At 46.7% G+C, this 13906-nt stretch overlaps 1 long non-coding RNA gene across 1 annotated transcript in view; it reads left to right on the forward strand.

Moving 5' to 3' along the window:
- The first annotated feature begins 9270 nt into the window (after positions 1-9270).
- Positions 9271-13906, forward strand: part of LOC134956758 (uncharacterized) — a 287907-nt gene continuing 283271 nt past the window's right edge. Inside the window, exon 1 of the long non-coding RNA XR_010186153.1 lies at positions 9271-9547. This is a non-coding gene — a long non-coding RNA (uncharacterized LOC134956758). The remainder of the gene's footprint in view (positions 9548-13906) is intronic.

Below are 13906 nucleotides of genomic sequence, written 5' to 3' on the forward strand. Positions count from 1 at the left end.
TTCATGGCAACCTGCAAGAAAGGAAGGGATAAACACAAAAGAAAACAGGCACTATTAGAGTATTGCTATAATTTTTTATATTTATAACATATCTTGTGATAGTGCAGCTACATCGCAGATGGGCACGCACTCTTGGCCAGGCAATCCGGCGCCTAGCTGTGCCGAGGCAGTGTAGAGAGGCGCTCCCATTCATGCAAATGGGGCACATGTGCGACTATAACGCACGCGCAATCATAGAAGTGCCTGCGCCAGCTACATTCCTTTGCTTCCGCTCAAATGCTTTGTGACCTATTTTGTAACAATTGCAGCATTTGAACTTGAATTTTCTTACAGTTTTACTTTTTGCATGCATTACAGTAGTTTCAGTATTTGAATCACAGGACATGTTCTTGAAACTATAGTAGCTTTGACCTTACTGCATCTGTTGTTGACTTTGCTGTGTTTGCTTCCAACGTGACAACTAGGAAGTCAAACTCTGGCATCAGACAGAAAAATGACAAAGCGCCTGGTTTGCCCTGTAAAAAAATCCCTTTACCTAGCAGCTGTGTCAGAGAGGGGAATACTCAACCCCTTAAAAGAAAAACACAAATCAGAGAGAATTCAATGACACATGTGCTTGTAAAGCATTAAAAAACACAAATTCCATATTAATATCATATACCCCACAGTCGACTGGACAGAAAACATATTAAAAACCCACAACATATAAAATGCTATATAGTATGAGCTTTTGTATATGACACCAATCCCCAGGAGGCTAATTCAAGGATTTGTCCATATAGCAGCAAATATTAATCACTTTAATGCTGATTATGATGGTTCACTTGCGACTACAGCGCTGCAGTTTTATAACTCTGTGCACAGAGAGAATCTTCTTTCTGGAAATCTCACAGCATAGTGATAATAAAGGCTCTTTATCTTGCAGTGTCCATAGGTACTACACATATACCTCTCTTTATTAGGATGTTCCCGGCTGCTGCTTGAATCCTTTAAGCACAGCTCTGGCTGGGGCTCCAGATAGAAACGGAGAGCAGAGACGGTTTTCCATAAGATGTCTGAGGAAGCTGCTGATTGAGCGATTGAAGGCGGGGAAACGCATTACATTACGCCCCCTAGAGTGTCTGGACTACTGAGAGAGAGCCGACCTGCCTTTGCTGATATCAACTTACTATGCTTTTATTTCCGATTGCAGCATTTTCCAACTGACAGATTATTTTCTTTTGTTTTATTATATGTTTACTATATGTTTTTGTCTTTATTTGTGGTTTTAAGAAATTGGTCTATATTCAGTGCATTTGAGTATAGAGTATATATTTCTATACTGCAGGTTTGTTATTATTTGCAATGACTTAACACATGTATTTTTTATTTCTTTAGTAAATTTACTACAGAATAAAGCATGTGCAAAATTCATTCCTCTTTTATCTCTACCACTACAATTTTCAAGCTTCCTACAGCACTGAAGTGGTTTATAAATATTTAATTCTATATCCTATTGCATAAAACATGATTTAGCTAGAATACACATTTAATTTATCATCAAGAACAATTCTTTATTTATATTAAGGATTTTCTGGCTTTATTTGAAGTCAAGAAGCACTTTAGGATTTAAGCTTGGAAAGATGTTGGCTGCAACAACTAATAAAAGATGAATAACCAAACCTTGCTAATTCTAACTTAAATATTTAAGTAAATGTTGCCAATGAAGAACTTTTGGCCCTCATTCCGAGTTGTTCGCTCGGTAGCCGCTTTTCGCAGCAGTACACACGCTAAGCCGCCGCCCTCTGGGAGTGTATCTTAGCTTAGCAGAATTGCGAATGAAGTATTCGCAATATTGCGAAAAGATTTTTCTGTGCAGTTTCTGAGTAGCTCGAGACTTACTCTTCCAGTGCGATCAGTTCAGTGCTTGTCGTTCCTGGTTTGACGTCACAAACACACCCAGCGTTCGCCCAGACACTCCCCCGTTTCTTCAGCCACTCCCGCGTTTTTCCCAGAAACAGCAGCGTTTTTTCACACACTCCCATAAAACGGCCAGTTTCCGCCCAGAAACACCCACTTCCTGTCAATCACACTCCGATCACAGGAACGAAGAAAAAACCTTGTAATGCCGTGAGTAAAATACCAAACTCCTTAGCAAATTTACTTGGCGCAGTCGCAGTGCGAACATTGCGCATGCGCAATTAGCGGAAAATCGCTGCGATGCGAAGAAAATTACTGAGCGAACAACTCGGAATGAGGGCCTATGTTAGAGTTAGTAAAGTGAAGAAAAACAGCCTTCATACTCTAAGCTACAAGTGATTCTATTCTTAACTTTTTATTTTCTAGTATATAATGATGAGACTACTTCTGGTCATTTATAATAAGTTATATTATGTGTTAATGTCATCAGAGGTGCCGATTTATGTTTTTGGTGGTGGGTGCTCGGCGGGAGCGGGAATGAATGGGCAGCAGCGGCAATGACTAATGCCCATTACACATTATGCTACACACCGTAATGTCTAGTACACAATGGGGGGTCATTCCGACCCATTCGCTCGTTGCTTTTAGTCGCAGCCGAGCGAACGGGCCCCTACTGCGCCGGCGCATGCCAGACGGCCGAAGGCAGAGTCGATCGCTGGGCGGGAAGGGGCAGAACGGCGGCGTTTGGCCGCCGTTTCATGGGAGCGGTCCGGCCAATGCAGGCGTGGCCGGACCGAACGGGTGGCGGGCCACAGCGGCTGGGTGATGTCACACGCAGCTGCTGTGGGCCGGGGAGCGATGAGTAGCTCCCGGCCAGCACGTTAAAGCTGCGCTGGCCGGGAGCTACTCTTGAAGTGCAAAGGCATCGCCGCTGTGCCATGCCTTTGCACTTCTGCAGGGGGGCCGGCACTGACATGCGGGGCGGACTAGCCCTGTGCTGGGCATCCCCCCGCATGTCAGTGTGAATGATTGTAGCTGTGCTAAATTTAGCACAGCCACGATCAACTCGGAATGACCCCCAATATGCCACACACTGTAATGCCCATTACGCAATATGCCACACACCGTAATGCCCATTATGCATTATGCCACACACTGTAATGTCAATTTCATATTATGCCACACACAGTTATGGCCCTGACCCATTTTATGCCCCACACAGAATAATGCCCCTTACAAGTGATGCAACACAGTAAGGCTTCTAATTACTTTTAAATTACCTGCCTGTTGTCAGGGGTCTCATGCTCGTTGCCAAGGGTTTCATGCACGTTGTCAGGGATTTCATGCTCTGGGTTCCATGCTCGCAGGGGTTTCATGCGCATTGCCAGGGGTTTCATGCACGTTGTCAGGGGTCTTCAGCAAGTTGCAGGGGTTACATTGTGCGTTGCCAACAAAGTATGGGAGGGTGGGTGCTAAACATATGCCATGTTTGCCATGGTACCACACACACTGCTTCCTGGGAGGGCTTGGTGACACACACTCATACAGTGGGTCCTGGGGGAGGTGGGGGCATGATGACACACACATGCACACACTGCGTCCTGGGGGGAGAGGGGGCATGAGGACACATGCACACATGCATGCATGCATGCATGCACGCACACACTGTGTCCTGGGGGGAGGGGGGCATGATGACACACACACACATGCACGTGCATTTACACATGCACACACTGCATCCTGAGGGGGAGGGGGAGCATGATGACACACACACATGTACAACCCTTTTGCTAGCCGCCGCAGCCCCCCGTAGAGGATTGAGAAGTGCTGGGGGCTGTGTAAACGCTTCCGTACAATGCAGTATAAAAAAAGGCCTTAAAAATGCCCGCGGCCGAGGAGACAGGCGCTAGAGGTCAAATGTGACCTCTAGCGCCTGTCTCCTCCTTGGCAGCGCCCATATTTGTTGTCTTTTTTTATACTGCACTGTACGGAAGTGTTTCCGCAGCCCCCAGCGCTTCTCAATCCTCTACAGGGGGCTGCGGTGGCTAGCAGTAACTGGGGCAGCGGCTCAGCTGGTTCCGTGGGTGCTTCTGATTGTCCGTGGGTGCTCGGGTCTGGGAGCACCCACGGAATTGGTGCCTATGACATGGTGAAGATCAACTATACTGTATATTAAAGTCCTGTCTTCTAGCAGGGTTGAATTTTCCAGATTGGTCCAGTGAGCCGCATGTATTGAACAACACTACTGTATTTAATATACAGCACCAATCAGAAATTACAGTGCTGTGTATTTAATTCTGATTGGTATCAGCATACCTATGTACACTGGCCCTGTCTTGTACACTGTAAAAATTCAGGGTTGCTGTGAAAATAAATGTACACTGCCCTGTCCAGTATGCTGTAAAAATACGGGGGTGCTGTGAAAATAAATGAACACTGGCCCTGTCCTGTACGCTGTAAAAAATCAGGGGTGCTGTGAAAATAAGTGTACACTGGACATGTACTGTATGCTGTAAAAATACAGGGGTGCTGTGAAGAAACAGGGGTGCTGGATCTGTCCTGTATGCTGTAAAAAAAAGCCTAGAGCAGAATATGAAACAAGCTTCAACATCACAACCAGATTTGTGAAAACATATAGCCGCAAAGGTGGAAATGGAAATTGCAATTTTGATGAAGTGTTTTCCCAGATTTGTGGCTAAAATAAATCAGACTCAGAAGAGAATGAATCATAATCAAGCGCAACTGCCGGAGAAAACTAGATTTTCCAAACACACCTATGTCTATATGTCGGCCATATAATTCCAGGGTTGCCCTGTGGGAACCCGCTCATCTACATCTTCTAGTGTGCACTATGTACCCAGCATTAGAGAGAGGTTCTTCTCAATTATTTTATGTTAGGAGACTCAAATGAATGGCTCCAAATAGTCAACCTTAATTTTGATTTATTATTAATGTTTAACATTTTGGGATTATTTAAAAGATGCACATTTGTTGTACAGGGTTCTTTTCCTTTATTTTCTATATGTTTTCTCCTTAATAATTGTACAATGTAAGGGCTGCGTAGGGTTATCACAAGACCTTGCGGTGTTAGAAGAACAGAGTTTCAGTGATCTTGCATTGCATCAGCTTTCCATTGCACTACAGCACTAGATGGACCAGGAGCACCTGTGAGGCACAAACAATTACTGAATAAGGCCCATTATGGAGTTTCATGGTGGCTTACAGCCAGGAAGATGTCTGGCTTGCCAGACTGAGGCATGCTGTGGGCACAGAGGTTAGCATTCTTTCCCTCTACAGTCCTACTTATAGTATGAAATGAGTTTTGACTGTAGAGTGGTAAGCTCCACTAATGTAGGGGCTGAATAACAAAAAATACACTGCACAGTCCTGCTTAGTACTGTACCGAACCCACAAAAACTCAACTTGCCCAATCCGGGGCTGCGTTGGGGGCTCACGAGGGGCTGCTAAAACATATAAGAGGCTGCTTTATTTAAAAATAAAATATGAATACAATAAACACACAGGTATGCTCAGATGCGTGTAACTGGGACACACAGGTTTGCTCACATGCATGTAACTGGAACTGTGAAAAAACGAAAATAAGGCACCTGCCACAAAATATGGAAATAAACATGCAATAAAAAAATGGAAAAAAATAAACCCATGAGATTTTCACAAAATAAGTCTCCAGACTCCGTGCAGGGGAAAATATCCAATCTTGATCCTGTGGTATAAACCAGTTTATTTGCATCCCAGCATTAAATCCGAGATTATCTTAATCCCTGAAAATGGAGAAGGGGGTACAAATTTGGAAGCTTTGGCCCCTAGTTTTTCAATTTGTCCAGTAATGTGGTAATTATATATTTTCTTGGTTCAGAGCCGGCCCTAACAAATATGATGCCCTAGGCAAGATTTTGACTGGTGCCCCCTAGCACCACCGCTGGTTCCACGTCTGACCTTGCACCTCTTTCCCAGCACCATCACCCCTCACCCATAGCAGTCCTTATTTTGGTGTTTGTACTATATTTTAAATAGGAACAGTTTGCACATTTGGCGCACAGCCCAAAAAGGGGTGTGTTTTTTGCTGGCAAGGGGCATGGCCGCACAATAGTAGCCACAATTCCAATTACGCCACACAGTACTGCAACTTCATTCACATTTGATCATGCGATAGTGTTCATAATTCATATTACATCCCACAGTAGTATCACTTTACCTTATAAACGTTACTACTCACAGTAGAGCCCCTTATTCATATTACATCACACCCTATTGCTCTATATTCACATTAGACGACACAGTAATGCCCTTTCTATACGCAACCCCACATAGTAGAGCACCTTATACATATAATGCCACACATTAGTAATGCATTTATACACAAAATTCCACACAGTAATGCCCCTTACACATGAGACACATTATTAATGTCCTTATAAACATAATGCGCCTTACACATTATGATAACCTTTATTAATGCCCTTTTACACATAATGTCCCTTACACATAAGCCGCACATTATTAATGCCCTTATACACATAATGACACACATAGTGCCCCCTACACATTTGCTGCACATTATTAGTGCCCCTATACACATAATGACACACATACAGTAGTACCCTTTTACACATATGCCGCACATTATTAATTCCCTTATACACATAATGACACGCATAGTACCCCTTACACATATGTTGCATCTTATTAATGCATTTTTACATGACACACATAATGCTCCTTACACATATTCTGAAAACTACTGCACAACCAACCCACTCACATGCACACAGCAATCACACTGCCACTAACACTGTGACCTCTGCCTCTGCTTGGATACAGATGTGTCCTCATAAATATTGCCTCAAAGCTAACATCTGGCACCTTTTTTAATGACAATGCATCTTATTTGCATTGCTATGTGGCTAGGATGCACAAGCAGCTTCTACTGATTAAAATGATATGCAGCATGCCTATATACTGAGCAGGTTTACTGTAGTGTGAGGGCCATTGAGCAGATTACTGGTGGGGGCTGAACATTTTCTTCTAGTCTGTGGGGACTGAGCAGATTTCTGTAATGTGCTGGGAACTGGGCATATTTTTTTGCCTTTTGTGGAAACTAGAGATGTGCAGCAGGCATTTTACTGGTCTTGTGTTTTGGTTTTGTATTCGGTTCCGCGGTCGTGTTTTGGATTCGGACGCGCTTTTGCAAAACCTCCCTTAAGAATTTTTTTCGGATTCGGGTGTGTTTTGGATTCGGGTGTTTTTTTACAAAAACCCTTCAAAAACAGCATAAATCATAGAATTTGGAGGTAATTTTGATCCTATAGTATTATTAACCTCAATAACCATAATTTCCACTCATTTCCAGTCTATTCTGAACACCTCACACCTCACAATATTATTTTTAGTCCTAAAATTTGCACAGAGGTCGCTGGATGACTAAGCTAAGCGACCCAAGTGGGTGGCACAAACACCTGGCCCATCTAGGAGTGGCACTGCAGTGTCAGACAGGATGGCACTTAAAAAAATAGTCCCCAAACAGCACATGATGCAAAGATAAAAAAAAAAAAAAAAAAGAGGTGCAAGATGGAAATGTCCTTGGGCCCTCCCACCCACCCTTATGTTGTATAAACAGGACATGCACACTTTAGCAAACCCATCATTTCAGCGACAGGGTCTGCCACACGACTGTGGCTGAAATGACTGGTTGGTTTGTTGGGCCCCCACCAAAAAAAAGAAGCAATCAATCTCTCCTTGCACAAACTGACTCTACAGAGGCAGGATGTCCCCCTCCTACTCATCGTCCGATTCCTCACCCCTTTCACTGTGGACATCCCCCTCCTCACAGAGTATTAATTCGTCCCCACTGGAATCCACCATCACAGGTCCCTGTGTACTTTCTGGAGGCAATTGCTGGTAAATGTCTCCATGGAGGAGTTGATTATAATTAATTTTGATGAACATCATCTTCTCCACATTTTCTGGAAGAAACCTCGTACGCCGATCGCTGACAAGGTTACCAGCTGCACTAAACACTCTTTCGGAGTACACACTGGAGGGGGGGCAACTTAGGTAAAAAAAAGCCAGTTTGTGCAAGGGCCTCCAAATTGCCTCTTTTTCCTGCCAGTATACGTACGGACTGTCTGACATGCCTACAGTGATGCTGTCACTCATATAATCCTCCACCATTCTTTCAATGGTGACAGAATCATATGCAGTGACAGCAGACGACATGTCAGTAATCGTTGGCAGGTCCTTCAGTCCGGACCAGATGTCAGCTATTGCTCCTGACTGCCCTGCATCACTGCCAGCGGGTGGTTTTGGAAATTTGATCCTTTTCATGGCAGCTCCAGTGGAAAATGAAGGAGGAGCTGTTGGCGCTGACAGTAGCTGTCTAAGGAGGAAATTGACACTGAGGGAGTTGGTGGGGTGATTTGCAGGAGCATGGGTACAAGAGGAAGAAGAGATTTAGTTGACAGTGGACTGCTTCCGCTGTCACCCAAAGTTTTTGAACTTGTTAATGACTTCTGATGAATGCGCTCCAGTTGACGTATAAGGGAGGATGTTCCTAGATGGTTAACGTCCTTACCCCTACTTATTACAGCTTGACAAAGGGAACACATGGCTTGACACCAGTTGTCTGCATTTCTGTTGAAATAATTCCACCGAAGAAGTGATTTTTTTTGTATTTTGACCAGGCATGTCAATGGCCTTATTCACCCCATGGACAAAAGGTGTCTCCCCGGGTGCGTGACTTAAACAAACCACCTCTCCATCAGAATCCTCCTTGTCAATTTCCTCCTCAGTGCCAGCAACACCCATATCCTCATCATGGTGTACTTCAACAGTGACATTTTCAATTTGAATATCAGGAACTGGACTGTGGGTGCTCCTTCCAGCACTTGCAGGGGGCGTGCAAATGGTGGAAGGAGTCACCTCTTCCCGTCCAGTGTTGGGAAGGTCAGGCATCACACCCGACACAATTGGACTCTCCTTGGGGATTTGTGATTTAAAAAACCGCACAGTTCTTTGCTGTGCTTTTGCCAGCTTAACTCTTTTCATTTTTCTAGCAGGAGGATGAGTGCTTCCAGAGCCGGCGCTAACCGCTCAGCAGCTCTTGCAAAGCAGGGAGGCGCTGGTAGGAAGAGGTGCTCTCCCTGCTCTGCTGTTGCTGCTGGGTTTGTCACACTGTATGACAGACGCAGGCAATGTGAAGTGCGGCTCCGGCTCCCTCCCTCCAGCTTCCACCACCTCCTCATGGCCGTGGCTAGGGGGCACGTCACCTGGGCGCCTGATAGGAGAGGGGTCCTTTCCCTATGCAGCAGCCGTCGAGATGAAACTGAACATAAACTACATCTCCCAGCAGCCCTTGCTGCGGGGAGCTGTAGTTTACTTTCAGTTTCATCTTTGCAGTGATCAGCTGAACAGGATTGAGGGGGCAGAGGTAGGGGACAACAAGTTACCCCAGCCTTTCCCCACCCCCCTCTTCCCCCCACTGCCATTAATCATGCCAGTGCACACTAAACTAAGAAGACACTTAAGGTCCGAAAAGGGGGCGGGGCTAGACGGCACTGTACTACACAGTGCCATGTTTCCAGCAGCATGGGAGAATGGAGGGAATGTGATCAGCAGCATGGCCAAAACAGTGAGTATGACTCAGGGAAGGGCACTGTGTGTGTGACTGCTATATGTGTGTATATGTGTTTGCTTGTGTGTGACTGTATGTGAATAGGTGTGTGACTACATAGCTGTATGTGTGCTGGTATGTCACTGTATGTCAGGGTTGCCGACTTCTGGGCTGCTCTCTCCGGGAGAGAGCAGCCCGTCGGCTCAGCAGGGGGGGGGCGGGCCTGAGATGCCGTGCAGGGGGCGGGCCAGAGGCGTAACGGGGGCGGGGCAGATGCGTAACGGGGCGGGGCTTCCGAAGACACCGTTTAAGCCACGCCCCCTGCTGTGTAATGCCGCTATTACCGGCATTATACAGCAGGGGGCGTGGTTACGATGACGCGATTCAACAAGAATCGCGTCATCACCTGCCCGGACCGCCCACTTTACTCGTTAAGTGGGCGGCGCGCAGGGGGTGACCCCCGTAAATCGGGAGACTTGCCTGCTCTTCCCGGGGGCCGGGAGGGTCACCCGTTTTTCGTGAGCCTCCCGGCCATTCCGGGAGGGTAGGCAAGTATGCTGTATGTATATGTGTCACTATATATGTACTTACTGTATACAGGTGTGTGATTATATGTATGTGTGCGTGTATGTTTTTAGGTGTGTGACAGCATGTATTTGTATAGGTGTGTGACTTCATGTATGTATCAATGTATGGGTTATTATTGTATACCCCTTTTACACCGCCAGCTAGGAACACGGTTTATTGGACATGAGCGTGCATAACCCATGTTGCTGGTTGATGTAAAAGGGCCCAGTTGGAATAATCCGGGTCGATTGACCTGGTATTCCAACTCCAGGTAGCTTGCAGGGTTGAACACGGCACACTGTGCTGTGCAAACGGGAGCCGGGTCGATGCAACCCGGTTCCTGTTCACAGTGTATGTACAGGCAGCGCTTGGAGATCATGTGATCTCCAAGTGCCGCCCCCGCTGCGTCACAGGCAATGTCACCAACCCGGCAGTATGCCAAGTTGGAATCTGCGGTGGGAAAAGGGCCTGAGGCGGGTCGCACCCGTGAAGCATCCGTGTCAGGCTCCCAGGTACAATCCACCTCAGATGATATAACAGAGGTTTTTTTTTATCTTTATCCATAGCCCAAATAAATAAAAAATACAAGTAAAAAGAGTGAAAATGCCTAGCTACCCATTTGAACTTGTGGATTTTATACACACATATACACACACACACACACACACACACACACACACACACACACACACACACACACACTTAAATGGGGGGTGGGGGGGCAACAAGTTAATGGCTTACCCCAGGTGACAATACTCCTGGTTTCGGCCCTGCCCACCTCCCCACTGCACTTTAGGCAGCGGCGCCGGCAGCACTCTCCCGCACAGAGGTGGTGCTCTCCAGCTCAGCAGCGTGAAGCGCGGCTCCGGCTTGGTCCCTCCGGCTCCCTCCCTCCTCCCCGCTGCACTTTAGGCAGTGGCGCCGGCAGCACTCTCCACGGATCTGTGTGCAGTATGTACCACTCACCACCTCTATCTCCCCTCCGGTTTACTTAAGTGTAAGGTTCATTAATAGTTGCACTACTTCTGTGAGCATTCTGTGTGGCACTAGTACTGTGGACATTATGTGTGGCATGACTACTGTGGACGTTGTGTGGCACTAGTACTGTGGGCGTTCTGTGGATCACTACTGCTGTGGGCATTATGTGTGGCACGTCTACTGTGGGTGCTCTGTGGGGCACTACTGCTCTGGCCGCTCTGTGTGGCACGACTACTGTGGGCGCTCAGTGCTGCACGACTACTGTGGGCGTTCAGTGTGGCACGACTACTGTGGGCGCTCTATGTGGCACGACTACTGTGGGCGCTCTGTGTGGCACGACTACTGTGGGCGCTCAGTGCTGCACGACTACTGTGGGCGCTCTATGTGGCACGACTACTGTGGGCGTTCTGTGTGGCACGACTACTGTGAGCATTGTGTATCAGGCACGCTATTATTGTGGGCATTTTGTGTGACACTACTACTGCGGGTGTTATTTGTATAAGGGACACTACTGTGGGTATTGTGTATAAGGAGCACTACTGTGTATCGTAATGTGAATTGGGTACGCAACTATCGGGTGCAATATGAATCAGGCACTACGTGTGGTATAATGTGAATACGATTGTGATACTGTGTGGCGTAATTTGAATTGGGGATACTATTATGTGGCCACGCCCCTTCCATGTGAGACCACACCCCTTTTGCGAGCACTGTCCCTTTATTCTATATGGGAGGGAGGGCGCAAATTTATTGTTTGCAGGAGGGCGCCGGACACCCTAGCACCGGCCCTGAGTGCTTCCATCCTCATGTGAAGCTGACCCACTAGTCATGAGGAACATAGGAGAGGGCCTTAGCCGTTCCTTGCCACTCCGTGTCGTAAATGGCATATTGGCAAGTTTATGCTTCTGCTCAGACGCTTTTAATTTAGATTTTTGGGTCATTTTACTGAACTTTTGTTTCTTGGATTTTACATGCTCTCTGCTATGACATTGGGCATCGGCCTTGGCAGACGACGTTGATGGCATTTCATCATCTCTGCCATAACTAGTGGCAGCAGCTTCAGCACTAGGTGGAAGTGGATCTTGATCTTTCCCTATTTTACCCTTCACAATTTTGTTCTCCATTTTTTAATGTGTGGAATTATATGCCAGTAATATATCTGGAATTAGACGGCAGTAATGTCTGGAATTAGATACCACTAGATAGATACCAGATACCACTGTGACTGGAATGATGATGACCTATGCACAGTGACAGGACACTACCACAGCACCCTACAGTAGCAAGATGCAGCACAAGACACTGGACTTTTAGTCACCACAATGCAGCATAAGACAATGAGTAGTGATACTGAGAACTGATGAGGATACTAGAACTGACACTGGGCAGCGAGAACAGCACTGGACTACTGTACTGCATTATTATATACTGGTCACCACAATGCAGCACTGATACTAAGCACAGATATTGAGCACTGATGAGGATACTAGAACTGACACGGAGCAGCAAGATAATAAGATTTTAAACCTACCGGTAATTCTTTTTCTCGTAGTCCGTAGAGGATGCTTGTTAAACCAAGGGCAAGATTCATACCAGCCCACACCATTCACACCGTATAACTTGTGTATAAACTAACCAGTTAACAGTATGAAAAAACAACATAGCATCAGTCGGAGACCGATGAAAACTATAACATAACCCTTATGTAAGCAAAACTATATACAAGTCTTGCAGAAGTAGTCCGCACTTGGGACGGGCGCCCAGCATCCTCTACGGGCTACGAGAAAAAGATTTACCGGTAGGTTTAAAATCTTATTTTCTCTTACGTCCTAGAGAATGCTGGGGACTCCGTAAGGACCATGGGGATTATACCAAAGCTCCCAAACGGGCGGGAGAGTGTGGATGACCCTGCAGCACCGATTGATCAAACAGGAGGTCCTCCTCAGCCAGGGTATCAAACTTATAGAACTTTGCAAATGTGTTTGAACCCGACCAAGTAGCAACTCGGCACAGCTGTAGTGCCGAGACCCCTCGGGCAGCCGCCCAAGACGAGCCCACCTTCCTAGTGGAATGGGCCTTGACCGATTTTGGTAACGGCAATCCAGCCGTCGCATGTGCCTGCTGAATCGTGTTACATTTCTAGCGAGCAATAGTCTGCTTTGAAGCAGGAGCGCAAACCTAGTTGGCTGCATACAGGACAAACAGTGCTTCTGTTTTTCTGACTCTAGCTGTTCTGGCCACGTAAATTTTCTAAGTCCTGACCACATCAAGGGACTCGGAATCCTCCAAGTCTCGTGCAGCCACAGGCACCACAATCAGAGCCGGATTAAGGGGGGGTCACAAGGGGTTAGTACCCCGGGCCCTCCTCCCTGAAGGGGCCCCCCGGACAGAGCTGCTTAGATCCATCTGACCCTACTACCTGCACAGCATACACAGTCACGCTGCACGAAGGGTTACTCACAGCAGTAGCTACAGCAGTAGCAGCTGCCTGGCTTGCAGCAGGGACCATGCCTCTTCCCAGCGTTACCGAGGAGAGAGGGACCCGGATCAGCGGACTGGACAGGAGACGGAACAGACCTCTCTGCTGCACTGATAAGGAGGGCTGTCAAGCAAGATAGTCCGGAGGTGAGCGCCTACCCCACACAGTAATGAGTTTACTGTTATAGTCCGCAGCAGTGGCAGTGCAGACTGCATACTGTGTTAAATCTCAATGGGCAGGGACTTAAACCTTTATAATAGTTACCCCATATCCCTAAGAAGCAAGAAAAGTCGCCCCCCCCCCCCCCCCATTAAAAAGCACTAAGCAAAAAAAACACTACCCCACCCTGCGGC

This window comes from Pseudophryne corroboree, chromosome 9 (assembly GCF_028390025.1).
Source record: "Pseudophryne corroboree isolate aPseCor3 chromosome 9, aPseCor3.hap2, whole genome shotgun sequence".
Lineage (NCBI taxonomy): Eukaryota > Metazoa > Chordata > Amphibia > Anura > Myobatrachidae > Pseudophryne > Pseudophryne corroboree.